The sequence below is a fragment of the Crinia signifera genome, chromosome 2 (assembly GCF_055691185.1).
Source record: "Crinia signifera chromosome 2, ASM5569118v1, whole genome shotgun sequence".
Lineage (NCBI taxonomy): Eukaryota > Metazoa > Chordata > Amphibia > Anura > Myobatrachidae > Crinia > Crinia signifera.
In genome coordinates, this window is record NC_139218.1 from 317,558,956 (window position 1) to 317,585,053 (window position 26,098).

A 26,098-nucleotide genomic window follows, 5' to 3' on the forward strand; every position below is an offset into this window, starting at 1 on the left:
TTCCATTTACACGGGTCCTCTACCCAGGTCCTGACCTGGGTAGAACACGGATAGGACCCGTGTAAATGTCGGTGTAAATGGTCCCGCTGCGGGTGCAGGCACCCGCAGCGGGTCCACAGCGTGCAGCGCTGGGGAAGATGTTCCCAGCTGCTGCGGGAGGAGGGGGGTCCCTGCGGCTGCTGAGGAGAGGGGGGTACCTGTCAGCCTGCTGTGCTGGGGGTACGGGGGTGCTGGGGGTACCTGTCCTGCCTGCGGTCGGATCTCAGCGGAGAAGATGATGTGCGCCGCTGCTGTATCACCCCCCCCCCCCCCCCCCCCCGCATCCGGCAGCCGGTCCCTGCGGCGTATGGAGTGTCAGTATCGGCGGTCCCTCCAGCGCATAGGAACTAGTACTAGTTCCCATGCGCCAGAGGGACCCCCGCCACTGACACTCCATACGCCGCACGCCGCAGGGACCGTCTGCCGGGGAGGGGGGGGGGGGGGTGGTACAGCAACGGCGCACATCATCTTCTCCGCTGAGATCCGACCGCAGACAGGACAGGTACCTTCAGCACCCCCCAGCACCCCGGTACCCCCAGGTACACCAAGCACAGCAGGCAGGACAGGTACCCTCCGGCACCCCCAGCACCTTAAAAAAAAAAAAAAAAAAAAACACTTAACCTGGGTCAGCCCTGATATATATATTTCTATATATATATATATATATATATATATATATATATATATATATATATATATATATATATTTCTATATATATATATATATTTTTTTTTTTTCTATAAATATATATATATAAAATATTATTTAAGGCAGGGCTGACCCAGGTTCAGTGTAAATGGTGCAGACCCAGGTCCGACCCAGGTCAAAGTGCTGTGTAAATGGGGTATAAAGCAGGGTCAGACCCTGGATACTCCAGCATTCAAAGACCAGGGTCCGACCAGGGTTTTTGGTGTAAAAGGGGTATATGTGTGTGTGTGTAACATTTTCTATCTGTGTATGTGATGCCATTGGTGAAGGGAGTGAGTCTGTTTTATTTACACACACTAAGCAACAAAGGAATGAGAACTCAGAAGGGGGTAGGTTTCAGTTAAAAGTGAGACAGAGATGGGAACTACTGAATAGTGCTAATTGAATTACAATATAGTGGGTGTGGAAATCTTGGTTTGTAAATTCAGATACAGTACATACATATACACACAGTGCGATCAAAGCTTCCGAGTTTGACTATATAGTCAAAATTCAAAGAAATATTTGCACAAAATGCACAGTGCGTATACAGCTTGTGCTGCTAATGCGTGACCCCATGGGGATCGCAAGGAAAAAATAGACTGTGCCGGCCAATTTTGACTATATTGTATCGGCATCGCAAGCTGTATACTGTACACACTGTGCCACTTTTCTTCTAATTTTGAGTATAATCAAATCGCACCATGTGTATGCACATTAACACCATTCATTTGTTATCAGACATTACTAATGACCATCTATGCTTGAAGGTCAAAATATAATACCACAGTTTTACAAATATAAGGACTGAAATAATGAGAATACAAAAGTTTAATTCTTATGGAGTAAATGCATACATATAATAGGGTTATTTGTGTCATTATTTTTAATCCATGACAAACTTGTGTAGATGACACAGCATAGAAATTCTCAGTAGGGATTTTTTATGCTGTGGGCTACAAGCTAAATAAATGTAAGCTATGCACCTTGAGGGAATTTTTCAAAACTCTTAAATTGGATTTAATAGCTGTAATCTCTTCTGGGAACCTCTTTCCCAATGCATTGCAATGATGCTTCCAATTTGTTTGTCATATTCTGAAATGCTCTTGGTGCATAGTGCAGACTACTAATTTCAGACTGTGTCTTATCTAACTCTCCTTAGATAAGGTCCTTTGAAGTTGCACTTTTGTCATTTAGGGTTAGCAAATTTCAGAGATTCCATATATACAAAATAGAGGTCCGTACACAAAGTAACTAATCACAGTACAAAGTAAAGGTGCCCACACACTAGAAAGATCTGCGATCGTAAACGTGCCCACACACTAGAAAGATCTGCGATCGTAAGATGTGCGCATAAATTAGCTTTGAAATCAGGCAAGCGCACATCTTTACCAAATATTTTTTTTAAGATCCCGTGTGCGTTCCTATGGATCTTTCGTTAAATCTTCTGATCTTTTGTGCAGCACGTAAGATCAGAAGATTCAGCTAAAGATCCACGGGAGCGCGCATCGGACCAAAATCGGCAGGTAAACATCGGACAATATATCGGCCGATTTATCGAAAATTGGCCAATCGGCCCAAAAATCGTTCTAGTGTGTGGGCACCTTTAGGGGAGCATTTTGGCTAGGAATACATGCATAGGTGCAATAAGTCTGGACAGTTGTATTCCTTCTAACTGTTTTTTTTTTTTTACACAAGAACTGCCGGGTCCCATCTGGGTTTTTGGACTCTGCTCCAACCCAGCAGTTGTTCCCTTTTACACAGACATCCCCCAGCATTATGCTGGGCAGGCGATGTCGGCAAAGGCAGGCCCTGAGCCAGCGATTGGAGATAACATCATCTCCAAGCACCGGGAAACCCGCCAGCCGGGACCCCTGCAATGCCTACGGATGCGCTGGGGGCAAGGCCAGCACCCGGTAAAGCTGCCGGGCTGCCCCCAGCCTCTGTGCGCCCCCAGCTTTGTTCTGTGAGGTGAATGGATGCCGCACACAGGCATCGGTACTTGTGTATTATCACGGCGTACGACTTTTAATCGCATCGCATGCCATACACCCGATGCACACCGATGCGATGCAATGCGATTTAAAATTGTATAAGCCCCCTATACGATTTTAAATTGTATAAGCACCCTAATGGGTGCTTATAAGCACCCTAATGGGTGCTTACAATGTTAAATGCACCCCCACACCACCCCCAGTTTGAACGCCAACCCGAAGCGTGGCGAGCTCAGCAAGCCCGCGAGGGGCGGCGGTACGCGTCCTCCGACCTTTTCATACCCCCACTATCCACGTCGGCGTGGAGTTGATTTTATCTAGTGTGGCGAGCAGGGGTGGATTTAGAGGACGAGCCGCCCCTAGGCACAACTTTTTTAGCCGCCCCCCCCCCCCCCCCCCAATTAGGCGTATGGTTTGATGACATCACACAAATTAATCTGGACTGGACCCAGAGGAATACAAGGGGGTGAGGTGCAGGGTAGTGTCGTGCATCCTTAATAGTCCTCCTGGATCTATGTCCCACGACATCCTTATCTTCCTTTTGCAGTAACCGATAAGTGCAGCTGGTGCTTACTGGATGGGTCCCATGTACTTTGGCATGGCGAGCGGGTGGGACTATGCAGGATAACGTATGTGCCCCTATCCTGCATAAATATGACACCAGAGGTGCAACAAGTGAGTTGTGGGCCCAGGTGCAAAATTATGGTTTGGGCCCCCCAAACACACACAAAAATACGCAGTCGTTTTTTTTTTTTTTACTTCAAATGGAAAGTTCTTTACACGTTATGCTGTACACTGTAGTGCCCTTTACACATTCACACACCATAATGTCAAATACACATTCACACACACACACACACACACACCGTAATGCCCATTACACATTGTCACCCACCATAATGCCCATTACACATTATGCCGCACACTGTAATGCCCATTCCATATTATGCCACACACCATAAGGCCCATGACATATTACACTACACACTGTAATGCCAATTACACTACACACCGTAATGCCCATTACATATGATGCCACACACTGTACTGCCCATTACACATTGTGTCACACACTGTGATGCCCATTACAAATTATGCTACATGTAATGCCCTGCAGTACTCCTGCATATAGTTATTGCTCCTATTAGTGCCCCTTACACAATGCCCCAGTAGTGTATGTACACACAATGCCACCAGTAGTGTCCCTTACAGTAATGCTCACATTTTTTGCAGCATGGCATAAGGTATCCGTACTCCGCTACTGTTGCTGCTGATGATGGGAGGGAAGGAGAGAGGTGCATTGCTGCCATTGGGTCCTTGTCTATGCTGGTGCCACTGCTCTGCTGGCGGCGGGGAGCTTCCAGTTGCTGCTGGTCTGCGACTCTGCGCAGAGGTGGGAGATGAGAAGCTGCTTTCCAGCTCAGAGCTGCTGCCAGGTAGAGGGTGGCTCAGCAGGGACGAGGAGAGAAGCCGCAGCTTAATGGCAGGCCTCGGCGGGGACAGGAGAGACCGGAGCTGCAGCATCATTAACGGGTGAGGAAGGGGGAGAGGAGAGAGTTAGCTTCCGGGCGGAGGTGGGACGGAGGCACCGGGCGGAGCTTCACATGCCAGAGGGAGGATAGAGCTGCTAGGCAGGGGGGACACGCCGGGTCCCCGGCTATTGCCAGCCGAGCTGGGTCTCTTGCTACTGCAGCCGCGCCAGTCCCCTCCGCCAGCAGCAGCGCTGGTCCCCTGCTAACACCGGCCGCATTGGGTACCCTCCTACCTAATCATTGCTGAGACGGTCTCACAGCCGCGCAAGGTCCCATCCTCCCACAGCAGTGCCAGCAGTCATCCTCCGGCAGCAGCCCCTGGTTCCTTCCTCCAGCAGCAGCAGTGCTTTGCCCACTGCTACCGCCTGCCGCGCAGGTTCACAATATTTTTTTTTTTAATTGACAAAAAAAAAATTAAGAGGGTGACTAACAGCTGCCGCCCATACTAGGTGCCGCCCCTAGGCCCGTGCCTCACGGGCCTAGTGATAAATCCGGCCCTGGTGGCGAGTGTAGCGAGCCACCGAGCCCAAAGCTTGGCGAGCGCAACGAGCCCCGCGAGGGGACGCGTATTACTTTACATGTATTCCGCGTCCCCTCGCAGGGCTCGCTGCGCTCGCCACGCTTCTGGCTTGGTGGCTCGCTGCGCTCGCCACACTATATAAAATCAACTCCATGCCTACGTGGATAGTGGGGGCATGAAAAGGTCGGAGGACGCGTAATGCCGCCCCTCGCGGGCTCGCAGCGCTCGCCACGCTTCGGGTTCATGTTCATAGTGAGGGTGGCGTGGGGGTGCATTTAACATTGTAAGCCCCCATTAGGATGCTTATACAATTTAAAATCGCATTGTATGGCATTGTATACCATATACAATGGTATACAATTTTTAATTGTATACCATCGGGTGCCAATCGCGTTGCATCGCATCACATACAATCGCATGCCTTATGGTCTGCGATGCGATGGGCGCCGTGATAATACACAAGTACCCAGGCATTTATTCACCTCCTCCCAGCCTCTTGCGCAGAGCAGAGAGGTCGAGCTGGGAGAAGTTTTGAGATATGCAAAGAGATGTATGTTGGTGTATCTTGGTAACTTTATTTAACTATTTTTTATTTACAGTATCTTATATAGCGCAGCAAATGCTATTGCGCTTTACAATAGGAAACAGTGATAAAAGAAACTGGGTAGTAACAAACCGACATAGAGGTAGGAGGGCCCTGTTGATAGCTTTAAATGTGAGTAGAAGTATGTTATATTGAATATGATAGAATATGGGCAACCAATGGAGGGACTGACAGAGCGGATTAGCGGATGATGAACGCCTTACTAGGAAGATTAACCTTGCAGCTGAATTCAAAATGGATTGTGGTGGTGATAGTCTTTTCTTGGGAAGACCCATAAGGATACTATTGCAATAATGAATGCGGGAGATAACAAGAGCTTGGATACAGTTGTATTTTGGATGTTTTTTAGATTCAAAATAGAAATGGGTGTTTCCAAAAACAGTGCAAGACAACGAGGTACAGCAGCTAGTGAGAATCACCAAGTGTCCTGTCAATTCAACACTCAATTGTGAAAGGCAGAAAAACATACAGGGTTTGTGAGACCACACAGCGCTACCCAAGCATGTTTACAAATAAATAGATTAAATCATTCATAACTTTAAATAAGATGACTGTCCGATGGTTTTCAATGGATAGGTAGTGTACCTAGATACAAATGACAACCCCTTTCCTAAATTTTGGGATTAATGGTATGGGGTAATTCAACTGAAAAAAAAATCACAGTGCAGAATTATGGTAATTATAAAGATTTAATATGTACAAAATGGTATATAAAGTCAAGCATGTAATCACATATCCATGGCAAGGACTGCTACTACAGCATCTGAACAATCCCAGACTCTTTTGGAAAGTAGGGGCTCCAAGTACCGGTATCTGAAGTCCTCTGGGTCCAAGGAAGGTGCGGTAGTGATTGTCCAGGCAGGGAAAAACAAGTTTTGCACAGCACACTTAATGCATTTTGGACCAGATTACCTTCCTCAGAAGTGTGGTGTGTACTGAAAATGAATCTCCTTTTATCCATGTGTCTCTAGCATCCTAGAAGTCTATTGAGTGGCTAATTAGCTACAGGGCGTGATAAGTCAATGATGTTATTCCTACACAAGAATGTAGAATAGTAGAAGAAAATTCCAGTTCCACTTCAAACTATTTTTTATCTAAGAAAGCCTGCCTTCGCCTATAAGTCTCACCCAAAATTGCAGTCACCACTAAAACCCCTTCAGCAAAGGAGGGGAGAAGCCCCACGTGAATGATGAGTCACTAGGCCCATTGGCTGTGTTTCATCCTCTCTCTGGTCTCTGATTGGCTTTGACGCTTTCTCGCTATTTTCCCCCCAGGAGGAGTGCGGCTGGATCTGGGAGCAGAGGGCCCATGAGATGGAAGCGAGTTCCGGCGTAGAGAGAAGCAGACCATCCCCGCTCGGCAGCTCGGGTCAACTATAAGATGCTAATCTTCATCTGCTCCCTCTTCACCCTGGTGACAGTGTTGCTGTGGAACAAATGTTCCTCTAATGACCCTATTTCCACCCTCCCTTGGGCACCAGAAGCAGGCTGGAGAAGTGTGGAGAAGAGGGCAGCAGCTTCAGAGAATAATGCAGCCCAAGACCAGCCCAGATCTGAGGAGGCCTCCCCCCAGGAGCAGCAGAAGGCGCCACCTCCGATGGGCAGTAAGGGAACAGGACAGAAGTATGAGGAGATTGACTGTGTGATCAACGATGATCAGAGTGTGCATTGCAGGAGAGAGGGGAATGAGGTCTACATGCCCTTTCCCTGGATGGAGAAGTACATTGAGGTGTATGGAAAGATTGCTCAATACGACGGTTTTGAAAGATTTAAATTTACCCACAGCTACTCCAAAGTATATGCACAGCACGTCCGTACCATCCAGATGGTGTCTTCATGTTCTTTGAGGGTTATAATGTAGAAGTCAGAGACCGGGTGAAGTGCAACAGTGGAATAGAGGCTGTCCCATTATCCACCCAGTGGGGACCACAGGGGTACTTCTACCCAATCCAGATTGCCCAGTACGGGCTGAGTCACAACAGCATGAACCTGACCGAGAAGGCCCCCCATGTGGAGATGTACGAGAGGGCAGATAAGAGTGATGACGGTGTGCTGGGCATGTGGACTGTGCCTAAAGGGGCTTCTGTGACCTCTGTTTATGATAAGACAAGAGGCAGCCATGTCAGACACTTTGTTGTGCCAGAAAATTCTGAGGGTGCGCTGCTTCCGTTGAGTAACACAAGAGATCTTGTCTCTCGACTTGAAGTTTCTGACTAATGGCAGCATCTCTGTGGTGCTGGAGACCACTGAGAAGAATCAATTGTTCGCTATACACTATGTGACCAATACACAGCTGATTGCTTTCCATAACCATGACATCTATTATGAGATTGGGTCCAGGGCCACCTGGAGAACACTGACTCGTGACCTTTTGACTGATCTAAAGAAGGGAGTGGGATTATCAAACACAAAGGCTGTACATCAGACTAAAATCATGCCGAAGAAGGTTGTCCGTCTTGTGGTAAGGGGCAGTGGTTTCTTGGATAATGTCACTATCTCAATTACTGCACACACAGCTGCCTTCTTCGCTGCCTGTGATTGGCTGGTGAGGAATCAGAGTGCTAAGGGTGGTTAGCCAATTATGGTGACCCAAAAATTAGGGGAGGGGTTTAAATCTCTGGAAACAGGTTGGTACTCTGCTATGGCCCAAGGACAGGCAATCTCTACATTGGTCCATGCCTACCTGCTCACAAAGGAGCAAGTATACCTGGACTCTGCACTCAAAGCAACTGCTCCTTTCAAATTGGTGTGAAAGCTGTGTTTATGAACAAGTATGACTGGTATGAGGAATATCCTACTACACCTAGCTCCTTTATCTTAAATGGCTTCATTTATGCTCTTCTCGGTCTCTACGATCTAAAAGAGACTGCTGGAGAGAAGCAAGGCAAAGAGGCATGGCTGCTGTTTGAGCGAGGCATGGAGTCACTCCGCGCCATGTTGCCTCTTTATGATACCGGTTCTGGAAGTATTTATGACTTAAGGCACTTCATGCTAGGCAGTGCCCCAAATCTTGCTCAATGGGACTTTCACATATTAATCAACTGCAGCTACTTGCTAGCATGGATGGATCGCCGATATTTAAAGACTTTTTGCGCCGCTGGAAGTCCTATGCAAAACCCCTTCAGTGGCCACCATTTTCTGGGCTGGGGTTTGGTGCCATAGAAAAGAAATTCAAAAGGTTGTCATCAATTAGTGTGTGCTTAGAACAGGACCCAATTGGAGAGTATTACTATGCTCTAATAATAATAATAATAATAATAATAATATTTATATAGAGCTTTACTCCAGCAGGACTCCTTATGGATGCAAAAATAAAAAAACAAAAATATATTTTGCAATGGAGTTTTTATTACCACAGGTAGAAAACAACATAGGAAACAAATAAAAACCAAGGTCAGGGTTGCTGCAGATATTTTAGGTAATAAATTCTATGGGCTATATATTCCACACATGAACGGTACCAGGTGAGGCAGAGGGATTATTATGTTTTGCCTCGATTTGAGATCCGAGTTTGGCGAGAAAATCCAAGCCTGACTCGGATCATGAAGTTTCGGGTAGGCTCGGATCTCGAAGATCCTAACCCGCTCCTCCCTACTCTCACTATGCTTTAAATCCATCACTTAACTGCATTTAGAAGAGGGACAAATGCCTCTGTGTTTTTTTAAGTTGCCCCCTCCCTCTTGATCGTCATCTGCCAACGACGAGATGAACTTCCTAAAATGTACCCACATGTTAACTGTGTTTTATACACAATGTGAGTGCTACAAATTAGCCCTCAGCAATATAATTGCATTTCAGATATGAACCATTAGCTCAGTGTCTGCAGATTAACTTTCTGTAATATTTAAATGGGTTTTAAAAAACTTTCATCAGCAGTACATACAATTAAATTGTAATTAGCTTTAATTAGAAGATCTTTCATCATGTTGATTGAATGTTTGATATTAGCTGTTGCTTGAGAAGTCTATGAATTTTAACTATGTTTTTGTAGACCCGAATTTCTGTGTATTTCTAAGCAGACCCCCACATATGTGTTTTTAGGTGTGCAGAGCTTTGTGTATGTGTAACAGCATACGGACACTGTACACAGTGATTACAACTGGCAGGAATATATAAAATTGAGGCCAAGCAATGAAAACTGAAGGGGGTGTGAGTGGGAGAAGATACAGCCTTTTGTCTTTTGTAATCAAATACACATCTGTTCCCATGGCAACAGCAAGGGATATCACATACGCTAAAAATCAGGAGAGATATCCCATCTTTGTTAACCATTAGTAGATGACAAGGGAATTTGCAGCATCTAAATAATGTTAATAAAAAAGCACAACTAAATAGAAAAAGAGGAGTTATGGTTTGCAATCCAATTCTCTAAGGAAGTGGATTACGCATTGCATAATAACACTGCAAGCACTCAACCACAAAGCACATTTTCTGCTATGTTTAACATTGTTATATTGATTTAAAATAATGACTGCTTTCTATATCCGGGGCTTGGCGTCTTATTGGGTCTGCAAAACGAACAAAAGGAATCACAATGTGTGAGTTTGTCTCCTGAATTTCTCCTGTACATGTATATACTGTAAATATTACACTAAAAGAATAGTGATAACTGATATAATATAATGACTTAAACGGACCAATTAAATTTAGCACATTTGTACCAGGGTCATTCACTCAGCCAAATAGTTGTTTCTAATGAGACATCAGCATAAGTTGCTCTGTCTGCCTCTTCTTCACACCTCTTCATGTAATTGCTTTTTATTTCCACCACAGCCCTAATACACATTGCCTGCTTGTTTCCTCCTATTCACTCACCAGCAGCAATATCCCCATCCAACCCAACTGGCCAAGCTGTGAAGCGCAGAGTGATGTTTTACTGGCAGATGCCAAGATGGATTTGCAGTAAACATAGGGACTACAATTTCAATTAAGAGTAATATAATTAGGAGACTTTGTTTATGCAAATTTAGGAAGTCTTATATTTTAAGGGATTGCTTCTGTCTGCTAATCCTCTACATCCGTTGATTCCCTCATTCCCCACCGGGGCCCAGCACTCCACTACATCCACTTTGAGACATAAACTGCAGGAGGTTTATGGTACAAAGGGGTCTGTTGACACCCTCATTCCCTACCAGGGCTCATTGTCGTTATCACTGACTGTACTTCCCAACCCGTACAGATCATCACCCCCAGCCAGAGCACCCATACCCCTTGCTCTTACCACCATTTACTGTATATACCACTGTTATTTAATAAACATATATTGTTTTCTACACATACTGTCTCTGCATCATATATATTTAACAACTTATAAATACACCAGGTGAGCGCTTTACTATCTATTTCTTGCATCTAATCCTCTACATGGTCAGCATCTCTATGTGGTTAGTCATGTACCAAAACTTACAAAGTCCAGTTCATAGTTGTATTCTTTAGGGCAGTGGCAGAACTTGTGGGTGGTGAGCCCAGGTGCTAAAATATAATTTGTACACACCTCCTCCACATCAACCTAAGTTCACAATATGCAACACGGCTGTTGGTGACAGGGAGAGGCAGAGTGTGATAGGGAATAACAGTGGGTGACCGGGGCAGTCCTCAGGGGCCCTGGTGCACTGCATTGCTGCACCAGTGGTGGTTCGGCCTCTGCTTTAGGGAACTACTCTCAGGGGCCAATTTATCTCTCAGGATGTGGATGTGATGCCATAACATTGTCCCAGTTCACAATGTGATAACTGACTACATTGCACGGATGTATAAATTACCGCATACAGAGCTCCCAGCGTCATAATGTATTCTTTACATGCATTCCTGTTAATAATCTTGTATATTATCATGCATGCTAGTAGAATTTACTATATATATATTATCAAGTTGCCCAGACCATGCACTCTCTAATGGTTAGCCAAACCTCTGTGTCAGCTGGACAATGGTCACACTCCCAGTAGACTGGCTACACCCATAAATATGGGCTTCTACCACTGAATTCCCCTGGTAGGCCTTTTATGTCCCCACACTGACCCTGTAACTAATGATAAATAGACTTTCTTACTTAAAATGGACAGGAGGCTACCAAAAACCAGGTGGCACTCCCAGGCACCCAGAAAAGTGGGCAGGTCTCCTGAATCCAGCATCCCCCCTCCACCTGCCTCTCACAGAACCAAAGTGGATGGAGCGATAATGCAATTTCCCTAAATTACATCACTGCTTTACAATGTCAGTAATATTGTCATTTTAGAGTGGAGGTGGGGCCACAATGATGTGATCATGTCTCCACGCACTCGGACCGCCCCTTATTCAGTCACATTCACCCCTGCTGTGTCCTGGCTGCTCCCTCTCGCAGCAAGCACTTTCTACAACCATTCATTCTACAAATGTCATAATACATGTATAGTATTTATTTTCCTTTCTCCTGTGTGACCATTGTCTAGGACATTGTGCTCTTTATTTTGGGCTCTATGCTGCTATTGTTTTTATATATTGTTCTAGAAAGAATCATGGGTGGAGTTAAAATGGGCAAAACTATTTGGACAGCCTGTAGAGGAGGTAAAACTATGTAGTGTTTCCTCATTAGCATAGAATGATACTTGTTGTCATTATACACTGAACAGCAGTGCCCACATTGGCATAGATCCTAATACCAGCAACAGTTGAGAATAAAGAGATGATTTAAGTAAGTATAAAATACCCATCTCTCATTGTTACATGTACGTACAAATAGGACTATTGAAGAAGAACCTGGTTGGACGAACGATTTGCAAGTGACGCTGAAGTTCTGCAAATAATCACGTCTTGGGTTCAGGCACTTGACATTTATGTCTTCAATGCTGGGGTAGAGGCCATGATGCAAAGCTGAAGTATATAAACACATGGTATGGCAACTATGTAGAAAAAATACATATTTTATGAATATATACAATATTTATGAGTTAAATACATTTATTCAATAGACTTACTTATTGAACCACGTAAATATTTGTACAATATACCTATTTGATAACCTATTTACTACCTGTATGTTCCTTCTAGTATCTAAAACTAAATTCCCAACTCATAGCCCAAACTTAACTCTCCCAGTCACAGCCTAACTCTCCCACCCACAGACTAACCCTCCCAGCTTGAGCCACAGCATAACCCTCCTGCCCACAGACTATCCCTAACCCTCCCAATCACAAATGAACTCTCCTGGCCACAGACTTACTCCAACCCTTAACCCTCCCAGCCATAGCCTTACCCTCCTACCCAAAGCTCAATCCTCCCAGCCACAGACTAACCCTCCCTCTCACAGGGTAACCCTTTTGCCCACAGACTTATGCTGGGTACACACCAGGACGACTAGGGCCTGATCCCCTCAATCTAGATCCAATTCCGACCAATTGGATGTAGATTGTGTGGTGATTGGGCCCTTTTCTGTCCTGGTGTGGACCGATACCGATCCGATGCGCGGTCCCGCAGGTCGGTCGGTCGTTATTGAGATCCTACCTGCTGCAGGTAGGATCTGAATGACGACCATACAGCCGGGTGCGGGTCGCCATCGGATCAGACCCGATCACGGTGCACATCGTGAGCGGGTTGTGCCCCCCCGCGTCACCGTGAGCGGGTCGGACGTGGTGTGTACCCTGCATTACTGAGCGGGTCGGCGATGTGCATTGTGAGCGGGTCGGCGTGGTGTGTACCCTGCATTACTCAAACCCTATCCCTCCCAGACACAGCCTTACCCTCCTCCCCACAGTCTAACTCTCCTGCCCACAGCCTAACCCCAATGTCGACATTCTGACATTGTCAACATTTCTCTAAGCTTTTACCAAATTATGCCACATTATATTTCATCTGACCTATATTTGTTGCCTCGCATTCGGTAACAAACAATAGTCAGCTCGAAGTAATAAATATTGTTATGATGTTTTTTTGGAAGCTGTATTGTGTAACTAATAGAACATTTTTTGGGAATGAGCCATCATTGGAAAACAAATTTGCATAGAAGTGGCAGGGCAGGGCATATGGGAAAATTTGTAGACTCTAAGAAGATAGAAGGCTGATGACTACTCAGGGAAATTCCCACTGCGGGGAACACTGTAATAAAATCATTCTAATCATAAAGCTTCAGAAACAAAGCTCTGTGCTGCAGTAAAACATCCACTTGAAGAGATACAATAGAACAGACTTGTCTTAACTGACAGCTACAAATATGTCTATGGTAGAGTATTTCCCATATATGTCATTATCAACCTTATTCTGCAGTATTGATAGGCTGCTTATCCCTTGTGGAATTGGTTCTGAGACTTTCTCATAAAATATTATTACAAAGTTGCAGCATAATAAAGATTTTGGATTAGATTGCATCGTATCGGTTTTGCAATGCAATGAGATGAGCTGAGATCTAGTACAAAAAGTTTGCGCAGCACATACTTTTTGAGCTGTGCGATGATATGTGTGACGGGAGCACACATCTCATCACACCCAGCAATTGTACCGTGTATGGGAACCTTAACTCACAGTCCAGTCTTTGCTTCCACCATAACACAACCTCTGGCAAGTACGAGCTGCCCTCACTAAAGGTGCCCATACACGTACAATTGCTGGGTGCGATGAGATGCGCGCTACCGTCACACATCTCATTGCACAGCTCAAATAGTATGTGCTGCACATACTTTTTGTACTATATCTCCTCTCCTCTCATTGCATTGAAAAACCTATGTGATGTGATCTAGTCCAAATTGTATACAATAATTGTAACGTGTATGGGCACCGTAATACAATTATACACATTTTCTGTCCTAAGCATGAAATACAATAAGATAAATATTCTCTTGTAATACTTTGTACTGCTGTGACCATTCCGCTAATGTGAGGTGCTTGCATTTGCTATATTCCTACTCACTTCAAAACTGTAGACAAGAACAGGCGATAAAAAGTAAAAATAAAATGTAATCTGTGAATACACACTGTACGATGTATGCACTGAAAGATAATGAAGCATTTGAGTGCAAAACAGTTGGTGAAACCTGTATGTGAGTTCTGGAGAACAGTAGGATTAAGCCGATACAGCAGTAGATTTATGGGATCTCGGTAATCCAATTACCAGCATTGAGGACCGGAGAGTCTACTAAATTCAAAAATTGCACAGCATAATCAGCTGATACTGTGGGGAGATAAGTATATTGGCAGAACTTTCTGTGATCAGTGGGTCAATGTGCCCTATATAGCTGAAATTGGCAGCAGAGAGAACCAGTGAACTGATATGGATACATGGTTATTCAAGTAACTTAAAAGTTGCAAGTGTGAATCATTAGTGCCATATAGTATCAATATAGCAGGAACTGTTTACAGTCTTATAGGAATTTTTTTTACTTTACTCTCAGGATTAAAAAGATTATTTTTTTTCAAGTTTTTTTGCATTTTTTTTACATTTTCTATTTTGTTTTTATTTATTTATTGCATTACTTTCCATGCCTCATATAAATAGGGATAATTGTGTCTTTTAAATTGATGTGATAAATCTTATGCGAAGGTCAAACATCTGTAATTGACCTGCCTGCACATTCAATGAACAACCTTGTTGAATGACCGCCAGGTATGCTCATCATCATTTGTCATTTGTAGCATACACACTGAACGATATCATTCAGAAGGGCCAAAATGAACGATATTGGTCAGTGTATCTGCACCTTAAGACCTTTTAACTGTACTAATTCAGTGAAAGCCTTCTGTAGTCTTAAATCTCAGAAGAGCAAGGGGAGGATAACAAATTATCGTAGGGGCGCTAAAGTATAAGCGGTTTTGCCAAGCAGCAGCAAAAATGGTGGGGAGTCAATCCCACATACATAAACAAGCAAAGGAAAAGGAGTATGCGGCGCTAAAAGAACGGTGTGCAGTGAATTTCGCAAATATATATATATTTAATTGACACAATAAAAAACAATAAACTCATAAATACATAAGTACTGTAGTATAGGTGTGCATAGGCCCAGTGTATAGTCACCCTTAAGATGTCATTCTAATTCATATGCTCCCCTGCGCGTTCGCACAGGGAAGCAATGTTTTGCTTTGTTTCTCTAGTTCAAATCAATTGGAAAGAAACTTATTTTTTGTGACTTGCGATGTTCAGGTTCTATATTCCAACATCCCACATGATAATGGCCTGTTAGCCAGGGCCAACGCTACCCGCTTAGCAGATTAGCTGTAGAGGCGCTCTCCCTGCTCTGCTATTATACATAACCGTTTCTGCCACTGCACCACTCCGACAGAGGCGCCAACAGCTGTGTAAAGTACAGCAGGGCCAGGCTTCAACAAACCCAACGCGCCAACCTCCCTGACCTGCTGAGATAACAGCAAACCCTGCCCCCTTACCCCCTGCAGAGCCTCATATTGCAGCTGGACATGATGTGCCACTCCGTGGCTGGCATAAAGTCCAGAGTTCCACAGCTGCTGTCATCGGTGATGTCCCCCAGCTGTACAAGGCAGCATCGTGGCTGCCATAGGCAGGGACAGGCAATACGAGAGACAGAAAACACTGCAATATAGATATCAATTTGAAGTACACACCCCACCCAAATGTAACTCTCTCTGCACATTTTACATCAGCCCCACCTGCAGTGCACATGGGACCTTATTCTAGTTGACACGCAAATCTACAAAATTTGCAGCTTTGCATGTAATTTAAACGCCACCCATACGTCCACCCACCCCCGCATGCCGACCATCGAATGATTTTTCCAGCGCTCACAGATCTAAGACACCTCAATGGTGTCTTAGATCTGCGAGAAGAGGGCGGGCAGCTGACAACCGCTCCTTCATGCTGAGGCGCATTGGGTGTCCATTTATACAACTTTTAGTCAGTGGCAGCAAATGGTGCTGCTGGAAGAATACCACTGACTCCTTCTCTGTCTGCGGCAAGCTGAACATTGTGACAGGTTCTGCAGCCATTACACTGTCACTTCACCTTCATCTCTGACAGGGACACTAACTGTCTGACAGCGGGAACACTACGCTGATTCTGACAGCGTCGCTACACTAACTGCGTAACGGCCGCAGTGCTAATACATGAAATCGCATCGCACGGCACAAAACCATGAAACCGTGCCATGCAATGTGATTTCACTACGCCAGCGTACGTATGGTAATTGGGCGCCCGGCAAATACACAAGTACCATTTTTTTAAAATTATTATTTTTAACACAAATCGCACATGTACATTAATTCGCACATTTTCATTACTAAAATTCGTACTTCATCGCATCACATCACATTTTTCATGCCTCAATTCGCACTCCATTAAATAGTCGATTTAAAAAAAAAATTGTGATTTAAAAAAAATGTGATTTTGTGCGATTTAAGAACCTCACTAAAAATCTTATCCTATTAAATGTCACCCACAGTGTTTAATCCCATTTGGCAGCCGGTCATGAAGAAAATGTCCTTGCAGCATTGAGTGGGCGGGCTGCGGTGGCTGCACCAGGCAGGAGGGTGGCGCTAGTCAGCAAACGACAGCTGCGGCTGGCAGGAGTGAAGGGAGCAGGGTCGGCGGGTTTTGGGAGCAGCGAGTGACTGACTGGGTGCAGGGGGGAGCTGCAGGCCCTGGGAACAGCTCAGGCCCCATAGCAGCTGCACCTAGTTACACCACTGTGGCTTTGCTAGCCTGAGACTTTTACTTTTAAGTTAATTAAACTATATTTAAGAATTAATTTTTTGATGCTAATATTCAAAAAAAACTTTCCTATATCTTAACTTCTACATTTGGCTGAGGAAATCATCTTGGACACACTACATAATCTATAGTGTACGAGATGAACCCTGCATGGAAGAAAAGTTTCCTCTACACCTGAATGATCAGTTGGGTAAAGTCAAACATGTTTGAGGCAGCTACAGGTTACAGCCAGCAAGAGGGCAATTGTAGAATTTGTGTAGTCAAAGAAAAGAGGGGGAAAAATCAGAACAGGAAACAGAGCAGGGGGCACCCAGAAGCAGGGCCGGTGCTAGGGTGTTCGACGCCTCCCTGCAAACTTTAAATTTGCGCCCTCCCATATTCAATAAAGGGACAGTGCACACATAAGGCATGCTCCGCAAATAAAGGGTGTGGTGTCATAATACCACTAATAAGGAATATAGATTGTAAGCTCCACTAGGGCAGGGACTGATGTTCATGTTCAAATATTGTCTGTAAAGCGCTGCGGAATTTGTGTGCGCTATATAAGATACTGATAATATGTGTGTTGTATTGTGAAAAAGGTTGTGCTACTATGTGGTTTAATTGAATTAGTGGTATTAGTGCAGGGATGGGCAACATTTGGCCATCCAGATGTTGATGAGCTATACATACAGACAATATTTGAACATGAACATCAGTCCCTGCTCCAGTGGAGCTTACAATCTATATTCCTTACAACATGTACACGCACACACAGACATTCTAGGGATAATTTTCCTGGAAGCCAATTAACCCACCAGTATATTTTTGAACTGTGGGAGGAAACCGGAGTACCCGGAGGAAACCCACACAAGCACAGGGAGTATATACAAACTCTGCACAGTTAGGGCCATGGTGGGAATAGAACCCATGACCTCAGTGCTGTGAGGCAGTAATGCTAACCATTACACCGTCCGTACTGCCCTGCACACATACTCCACACAGTTATAGCCATGGTGGGGATAGAACCCATGACCTCCGTGCTGTGAGGCAGTAATGCTAACCATTGCACCATCCGTACTGCCCCATATATATATAACACATGGAGGGGATAGAACCCATGACCTCAGCGCTGTGGGGCAGTAATGCTAACCATTACACCATCCGTACTGCCCCGTATATATAACACATGGTGGGGATAGAACCCATGACCTCCGTGCTGTGAGGCAGTAATGCTAACCATTGCACCATCCGTACTGCCCCATATATATAACACATGGAGGGGATAGAACCCATGACCTCAGTTTACGGAGCAGGGCGCTGCTAATCTGAATCACAAGAGAGGTCCTTAGATTAGCAAGCAATTCAGAAATCATTCGATGGTCAGCGACCATCGAATGATTTCGGGCACGCACGGCTGCGAATGGATGTATATGCAAATCATCCATTTGCAGTGCTGCAGGGAAAATCTGCGAATAGCTGTGTTGGGCATTCGGCCAAACGGCGGGCAGTGCTGCAAGGCTCACAAAGCAGCAAACTAACGCTTCTTTGCGAGCCATCCAGAATGAAGGCCAAAGCCCACAGTAGTGCCCCTTATATATATACAGAGGGTGGGACAGACATATGCTGGGCAGTGAGAGGGGAAACAGGTGCTGGGTAGACAGAGGATGGAAATTTACTGATGCTGGGCAGAGACGTGGGGACACAGATGTGGGTAGAGAGGGGCTGCTGCTGGGCATGGAGAAAGGTGGGCAGATGCTGGTATCCCATCAGGACTTCCTCCTGTAAGATAGCCGTCAGTCATCTTCCTCTTACATATCAAATAATGTAAATAACATAATTTAATCAATCAATACCTCACTCACTATAATAAAAACACTAACTCCTATAAAAGCAATTATCCCTTCACACACCCCCTCCCCCCCTATAACATTCCCCCTTATACTTATATTTAACCTCTCCCCTTCCAACTTGCCTGTTGCTGTTGGATGGCTCTGTTCTGTAATCTGTACCCCAGATGAATCCCTGTCTTGGGGATTTTGCAGGCAGCCTTTGGGGTGGAGTCACTGGGGAGGAGGCGGTACCCGAGCAAGGAGGAGGCAGTAGGAGGAGTCCGGGAGTCCCAGGGACAGCCTTGCTGTGATGGTGGGCAGGGGATCCCAGCATCATGCAGCAGACAGACCAAGTCCAGCTGGGAGCACAGAGGGGAGAAGGCGGAGGATCTGATGTGTCTGTGTGGTCTTTCACATGACCGCACATCACTCACTGTTCAGCGCCAGCGCGCTGCTGCTGTCATGTTTGGGGGGCGGAGCTGAGCTGCCACATGACTACATGTCCCCCTACGCTGCCGGTGCCGCTTCCAATCATCCAACGTGACAGCAGTGGCAGCTCTACACACCACTGCGGACATCAGCAGAGCCAAAGAGCAGGGAGAGGCTGGAGCGCCTATCCAGCCCAGCGCCTCCCTGCTTTGCAGGCTCTGCTGAGCGGGTAGCGCCGGCCATGCCCAGAAGAGAACAGGGAAGATATGCTAGAAAAGGTGTGTGTGTCGACATTAATCATGTGGACTCAGATGAAATGTTGACATTGTACAATGTTTACAAACCATTCCTGGTGGCCCAGCTGCCTCCGCCTAATGCCTAACCCAATGGTTCGCAAATGTGGTCATCAAGGTACCCCAACGGTCCACGTTTAATGTCTATACTATTTTCAGCACAGATGTTTAAATCAAATAGACTACTATGCTATTTTACCCCCATCTACAAGCCGGGTTGCACCCTGGGTATGAACCCGTGTTCAACCCTGGTCGCTACCTGGGTAGAAATGCCAGGTCTCACGACCTGGGTTATTTCTACAGGGAGCGTTTCCACCTGCCTTAAAATCCTGGGTTTTGTGGATATTTAGGCTGTGAGAATGCATATACTTAAAACCTGGACAATTAAGGCACACTACAAGATTATCTTTCCAATCTGGTTGGTTGGAATTAAAATCTGCAAATTACAATTGACCATTTGCTCCTAAACATGGAAAACAGACACAAATTGGTGCCACAGACAAATTGGTCAATTTAAGGCTCATACACACTAGAAGATATGAAAAAAAGAAAGATATTGGTGAACAATTTCCCTTGAGCTGATCATGAAAGATATTGTGCATCCACACTAACCGATGGGTGCAAATGGCATGAGCAATATTGGCAGATTGACCTTTCAATATCTTTCAATATAGTGGGGGCACGCATTGTTAACGATATTAGTCATACACACTAGAAGATATTGCTTTTAATATCATTAAAGAACATTCAGAACATACCTCCCAACAGTCCCAATTACCGCGGGAATGTCCCGGTTTTCGTGGACATTCCCGTGTCCCTCCCGCGGTCGGCAGTGGGGGGCTGTTGGGAGTCCCCCTGTCGGCTGCTGAGCAGCGGGGAATAAACGCTCACAGAGCCTCTGGGTCATGCCCCCATAGCGGCAAAATAGGGGCGTGGCCTCATGGGAGAGCTGCAAGTACAGGCCATGCCCCTTCGATTAGACCACACACCCCAATTAGGCCACGCCCCTTTGATTAGGCACGCATCCATTCGTCCCGCATCGGTCTCTATGTAAGTTGGGAGGTATGTTCAGAATCCCCTTTCTGAACGAGATTGATGGCAATATCTTCTAGTGCAATGGTGTCAAACTGATGGCCCTCCAGCTGTTGTAGAACTACACGTCCCAGCATGCCCCACACAGTTTTAGCAATCCATTATATAAAATCTGTGGCAGGGCATGCTGGGAAGTGTAGTTCCACAACAGCTGTAGGGCCATAAGTTTGACACCACTGTTCTAGTGTGGATGGGTCTTTATGCAGAGGACTACTTTTGTCCATTTTACAGCAAACGGTCGATTATAATTTGATACTAGAAATCTCCAGATCTTCATTTCTACCAGACAGATTGGAAAGATAACCTAATGCAGGCATGTCCAAACTATGGCCCTCCAGCTATTGTGGAACTACAACTCCCACCATGCCTTGCCACTGTTTGGACATGACTGTTCTAGTGTGTATGGGCCTTTAGGGTGCCTGAGGACTGTGTTTAAGAGTCTTTGGCCTAACCCTAACCCCACAGTATAAACCTAATCTCTCCCTAGTGTTTAACATCACACAGCCTAACCCTAATGTCAATATTTTAGCATATCTCCCAACATTGAGCCACCGGGAGGAGGGATGCTTGGCTCCCGCCTGAAATTTTGGGGGCATTGCCTCAAGGCAAAGGCCACACCCCCATTTTTGTCACTGTGGGGGCATGGCTAGCGGCTCTGGTCTCCAGCCCATCAAGCTAGAAGCTGTGTGCATGCGCATAGCGTCTATTCACAGGGTACTAAAACCTGATCCCCCCCCCCGGGACACTGCAGGCCCTGGGAGGGATGTGGGAATGTCCCAAAAAAATGGGGCGTTCCCGCGAAAAGCGGTACAAATGGGAGGTATGATTTTGGATTTAGCATGTCTAGATCTCAGAATGTCAGCATTGTGAACATGTTGACATTATGAGGAAGTTGACATGTTGCCTACCAACATTTCAACATTCTCAGCATCATAACTGTAGAAATCACGTCGGCATTCTGATTGTCAACGTTGTGAATTGTTGACCTTATGATTGCATCCTATATTCATTAACTTATATTGTTTGTTGCTTCCTTGACCTTATATTGTGAATATTTACTCACTGCTGTAGTAAGCTGTGTAGAGATCTGCAGAACGCAGTCATGTCTCATCCATTACAGAGCATTTGTCATACAGAACAAGGAATATATCCCATACAGTACTTCTGCAATTCTGCAGAGAACTATTATGCCTGACCCGGGTACAAGGACATCCTAGTCTGCTGCTGACTGAATGCAGTTGGATTTTGTTTTACAGTATAAATATCTTGTTTTTCTTACAGCGAGACACTTAAAACCTTCCTGTTTTTGTAATCACTTCATTAATGGTTTCATTAGTAAGTATGTGTAAAGTGTCAGGCAGTGTGTGAAATTAGTAGGCACTGAACAGTGCAAGTGAGATTTACACATGGAAGTAATTACTCTGCTTCCCACATACACATGCTGTACACAATATAACCCATCCAACAGCAGGAGCTGGTGAGAGGCAGGGCCGTCTTAACAGCAGTGTGGGCCCCTGGGCAAAGCAATGCACTGGGGCCCTTACCCATTCTCCCCTCCTAGGGGTGGGGGGTGCTATCAGCAGCAGCTTTGATGTCCCACGGGTGGCAGTTTGTGCTCTATCTTCCATTCAACATGTAGGACCTGGAGCTGTAACTTCTGCTAATTACTCCTTTACTGCACAGGTGGTGGGAGGGTGAACACTAATGTGTGGAAGGGGGCACTGAGCTGAATGAAGGGTCCCTTGTAAATGACTTCCAGGGAGGTAGGGGGTGTTTTATACGCAGTGGAGGGTTGGATAATGGAGTGGGCTTAATATTCGTCATTTTCCGGTAGAAGGGCAGCTTGTTTGACTGCAGATATCGCCATTATCTGGAAATAGATTTCTTAGCCTTCAATAGTATAAAAACCTAGAGTCCCAACTTTCCGGAGGTGCTGGGAACTTGGGGATCAGAGATCAGGAGCCAGAGCAATCCATTGACAAAAATATAACACTGTACACCAGGCGTTTGGAGCTGGAGCAGGGACCGGCTGCTGGAAGGCTGATATTTCTGGTTCTGGGCATGATAGAGACAAGCTGCTAGTGTCGACAGAAATGCGAGAGTCCCATCTTTTGGGATATACTCTCAGAAAAACTCTAAGTCAGAGAGCCTGAGAAATATGACTGGGAATTGCAATTAACAGATCGGATGTGGACTGCTGATTTTAAGTTGGATATGTCCAGTTCCCCAGGGCCGATTTTCAAAAATCTGGTATCCCTGGAAAAAGGGGATCCTCAGCTATACAGCTGGGGCCCCTGGGAAAGTGCCCATTAAGCCCATACAAAAAGACGGCCCTGGTGAGAGGAAACATTAGAAAATGACTCATTTAGGAAATCACCATCAGCCATACTTGCCGACTTTTCAATGTCCCTCTCCGGGAGAAACCCAGAGAGGACAACAAAATGTGCAGGTCGGGAGGCGGGGACAAGGCTGCCATATCAACGCCCCACCCCCAATCCACACAAACGCCGCGATTTGCGGGTAGGTGACGGGGCTAAAATGATGCGATTTTAGTCGCGCCCCCTCCCCCGAACTCGCAATTTACTGCACTTCTTTCCCCAGCTCCGTGGACGAGCGGTGGGCTCTGGGGGGAATGTGGGAGCCTTGCCCACCTTCCCGGGGGGCCGGGAGGGGGACCCGATTTTCGTGAGACTCCCGGCCATTCCGGGAGGGTAGACAAGTATGCCATCAGCAGATTCCTAATTGCAACTGTATCTGGTTTCTGTTATAACCACATTTACAGTACCTACAGATGTAGCCTTCTTCATCCTTGCTGGGTGCCCGCCAGATCCCCTTCTCTGGCGACGGCGGCGCATCGGGACCCTGCCTGTCTCCGCTTCAGGGAGATGGGCAGGGTTAGGGGGGTGTCGGGGCGGGGGACCGGCGGCGACGGCGGGGAAGGCAGCACGGACCCGCGGCAAGCTCCGGCTGCTGGCGGGGCCGGCAATAGAATCGTCAGCCCCTGCAAGGATGAAGAGGGCTACATCTGTACTGTTTTATTTACCTACAGAATTCCAAGAGAGTAAGGGCCCATACACACTGAGCGACTTTGAGCTGAGAGCAGCTCAGTTTACTCATCTGAGCTGCTTTCAGCTCAAAAGCCGACCAGTGTGTACAGGGCAGCGGTGAACGCTGGAACGTGCTCCCTCATCATTGCTAGCCCAGCCAATGCCAATGGATTTATTAAATGTGGGAAAGCCATGCTGCTAGCCAGAGGCAGATCCAGAACAAATTCACAGGGGAAAGGGGGGCGGGTATCCTTGGGAAAGTGGGTGTGTCCTTACAGTGGCCATAAAGGGATTGGGGGGGGGGTGTAAAGCTGAGACACAGGGTGGGGAATGAGGCTGAGAGACAGACGGAGGGGGGGGGGCTGGAAGACAGCTTCAAATAGTTATAAAATGGAGCCAATCGGCTACTAATTGCCATGAGCTAATCAGTTCCTAGCTGCCATGTTACAGGCTGGGTTTGAAAAATGACAGGTAGGCATTGATTGGCTGGTTATTTATCACTCTCCCCTTTAATACTTTTAGAATCTTGATACATCTGGCCTAGAGGCTGAGAGACAGGGGGTAAGGCTGTCAGATGTGGGTGGGGGGGGGGGGGGGAGGAGAGGCTGACAGACAGATATGGAATGAGGCTAAAAAAGAAAGGGTGGTAAGCTGATAAAGACTAAAGGTGCCCATACACTGTGCAAGGGTGTTGTGCGATGCATGCTCCTGCGGGCATCCCATTGCACAGCAGATAAAATCTGCCCATGCTTTTTGAACTAGCTTCAGATCGCATTGCATTGCACGCAAATCACATGCGATGTGATGCGATCTAGTTTAGGAGGCACGGAAATATTGTACAGTGTATGGGCACCTTAAGAGACGCAGGGTGAGATGGGACATGGCAGATCAGCCGATGGCACCCTCCTTTATCCCCCCCCTTCCACCATGCTGCTCTGTTCTGAGGGGCCCCAAAGCATTGCTAAGGCAGTGATATACTCTCAGTCCCCCCCACCCTACGACCCCCACGGCTGCCTGCTCAGCCCCTCGGCAGCACCATTTCCCGGCTGCTCAAATGTCTGCTCAACCATCTGGCCAGCCAACTCAGTAATCACTGGCTGTGGCTGCCACAGGTAGACCATGTCCCATCTCTGATAAAATGAGTGTTGCTGGGCTACAAATGTCATCATGAGCGTCATAACTGCATGCTGCAGTGCAGGGTGGTGGTCCTTTCTCCACCCAGAGGAGCAACAGCTGACTACAAGCACAAGCATATTCTTACATTCAAGAAAGCAGGCACATTTTTTAAAATAATACTTGAACTGAACTGCTCTTGTTTGTGATTGGGTGACCTAAATCCCTTGATCATGCTTGTGATTGGTTGACCTGAACCCCTTGCTCATGCTTGTGATTGGGTGGCCTTAATTCCTTGCTCAAGCTTGTTATTGATTGACCTTAACCCCCTTGCTCATGTCAAATGAGACATGAATAAGGAGGTAACTTAACCCAGTAAATTACTTAGGTGGAATCAGTTGATCAAGTCACTTTTAAAGTTTTAATTAGAGATGAGTGGGTTTGGTTCCTAGAGAACCGAAACCTCCCAAACAACTGATCCAAGGCTAGCTCGAAAAAGGCTCGATCTTCTGCACCATTTTCAGGATCCATAGTGAGGCCGAACGTCATCATCCTGCTGTCGGATTCTTGCAAGATTCTGACTCAATATAAGTCCCTATCATCATCGCCATCTTTATTTAGAATTTAGACAGCACGGACATGTCTGTGCTGTCTGCTGTAGGGGGTCTGCTATGGGAGACTACTATGGGGGACTACTATGGGCACTACTAAGGGGGCTTCTGTGGGGGACTACTAAGGAGGTTGATGTGGGGAACTACTAAGGGGTTTGTTTCCCCTTATTTGAAAAAAAAAATATTAAGAGTTAAAAAGGTGTTTTTTAGTCATGGGGTGCTGCTAAGTGTGCCGTATAATTCCAGGGGTGCTACCCTATGTGCCATGTCAGTTCAGGGGTGCTGCCCCATGTGCCATATCAGTAGTCTAGGGGTGTTAAGTATGCCCAGTGTTTGTGCTGCCCACTTCTGTATCTTAGCTTAGTCGTCCAGCTACCCAAGTGCAACCTTTTGGCCTAAAAACAATATTGGGTACTTATGTAATATCTGGACTCCCATTTTTCTTATGAGACCGCGTCCCCTCGCGGGGCTCGCTGCGCTCATCACGCTTCGGGCTTGGTGGCTCGCTGCACTCGCCACACTATATAAAATCAACTCCATGTGTAGTTGGATATTAGGGGTATGAAAAATGGGGTTCATTTAACATGGGAATCCAGATAATACATAAGTACCCAATATTGTAAGCTGTGAAGTGTTCAAAGTAGACTGGAAATTAGTGGAAATTAAGGTAATTGAGGTTAAT

General features: G+C 46.0%; 1 protein-coding gene and 1 pseudogene across 2 annotated transcripts in view; both read left to right on the forward strand.

Annotated features, from left to right (window-relative positions):
* The first annotated feature begins 451 nt into the window (after positions 1 to 451).
* On the forward strand, positions 452 to 10,581 carry LOC146057615 (D-glucuronyl C5-epimerase pseudogene; annotated as a pseudogene). Its single transcript, XR_014469754.1, has 2 exons — positions 452 to 541; positions 6,652 to 10,581. The product of XR_014469754.1 is annotated as a D-glucuronyl C5-epimerase pseudogene (transcript).
* Positions 485 to 26,098, forward strand: part of DRC2 (dynein regulatory complex subunit 2) — a 78,170-nt gene continuing 52,556 nt past the window's right edge. The window contains exon 1 of the mRNA XM_083169070.1: positions 485 to 605. The gene's annotated coding sequence lies outside the window, so the exon portion shown is untranslated. The remainder of the gene's footprint in view (positions 606 to 26,098) is intronic.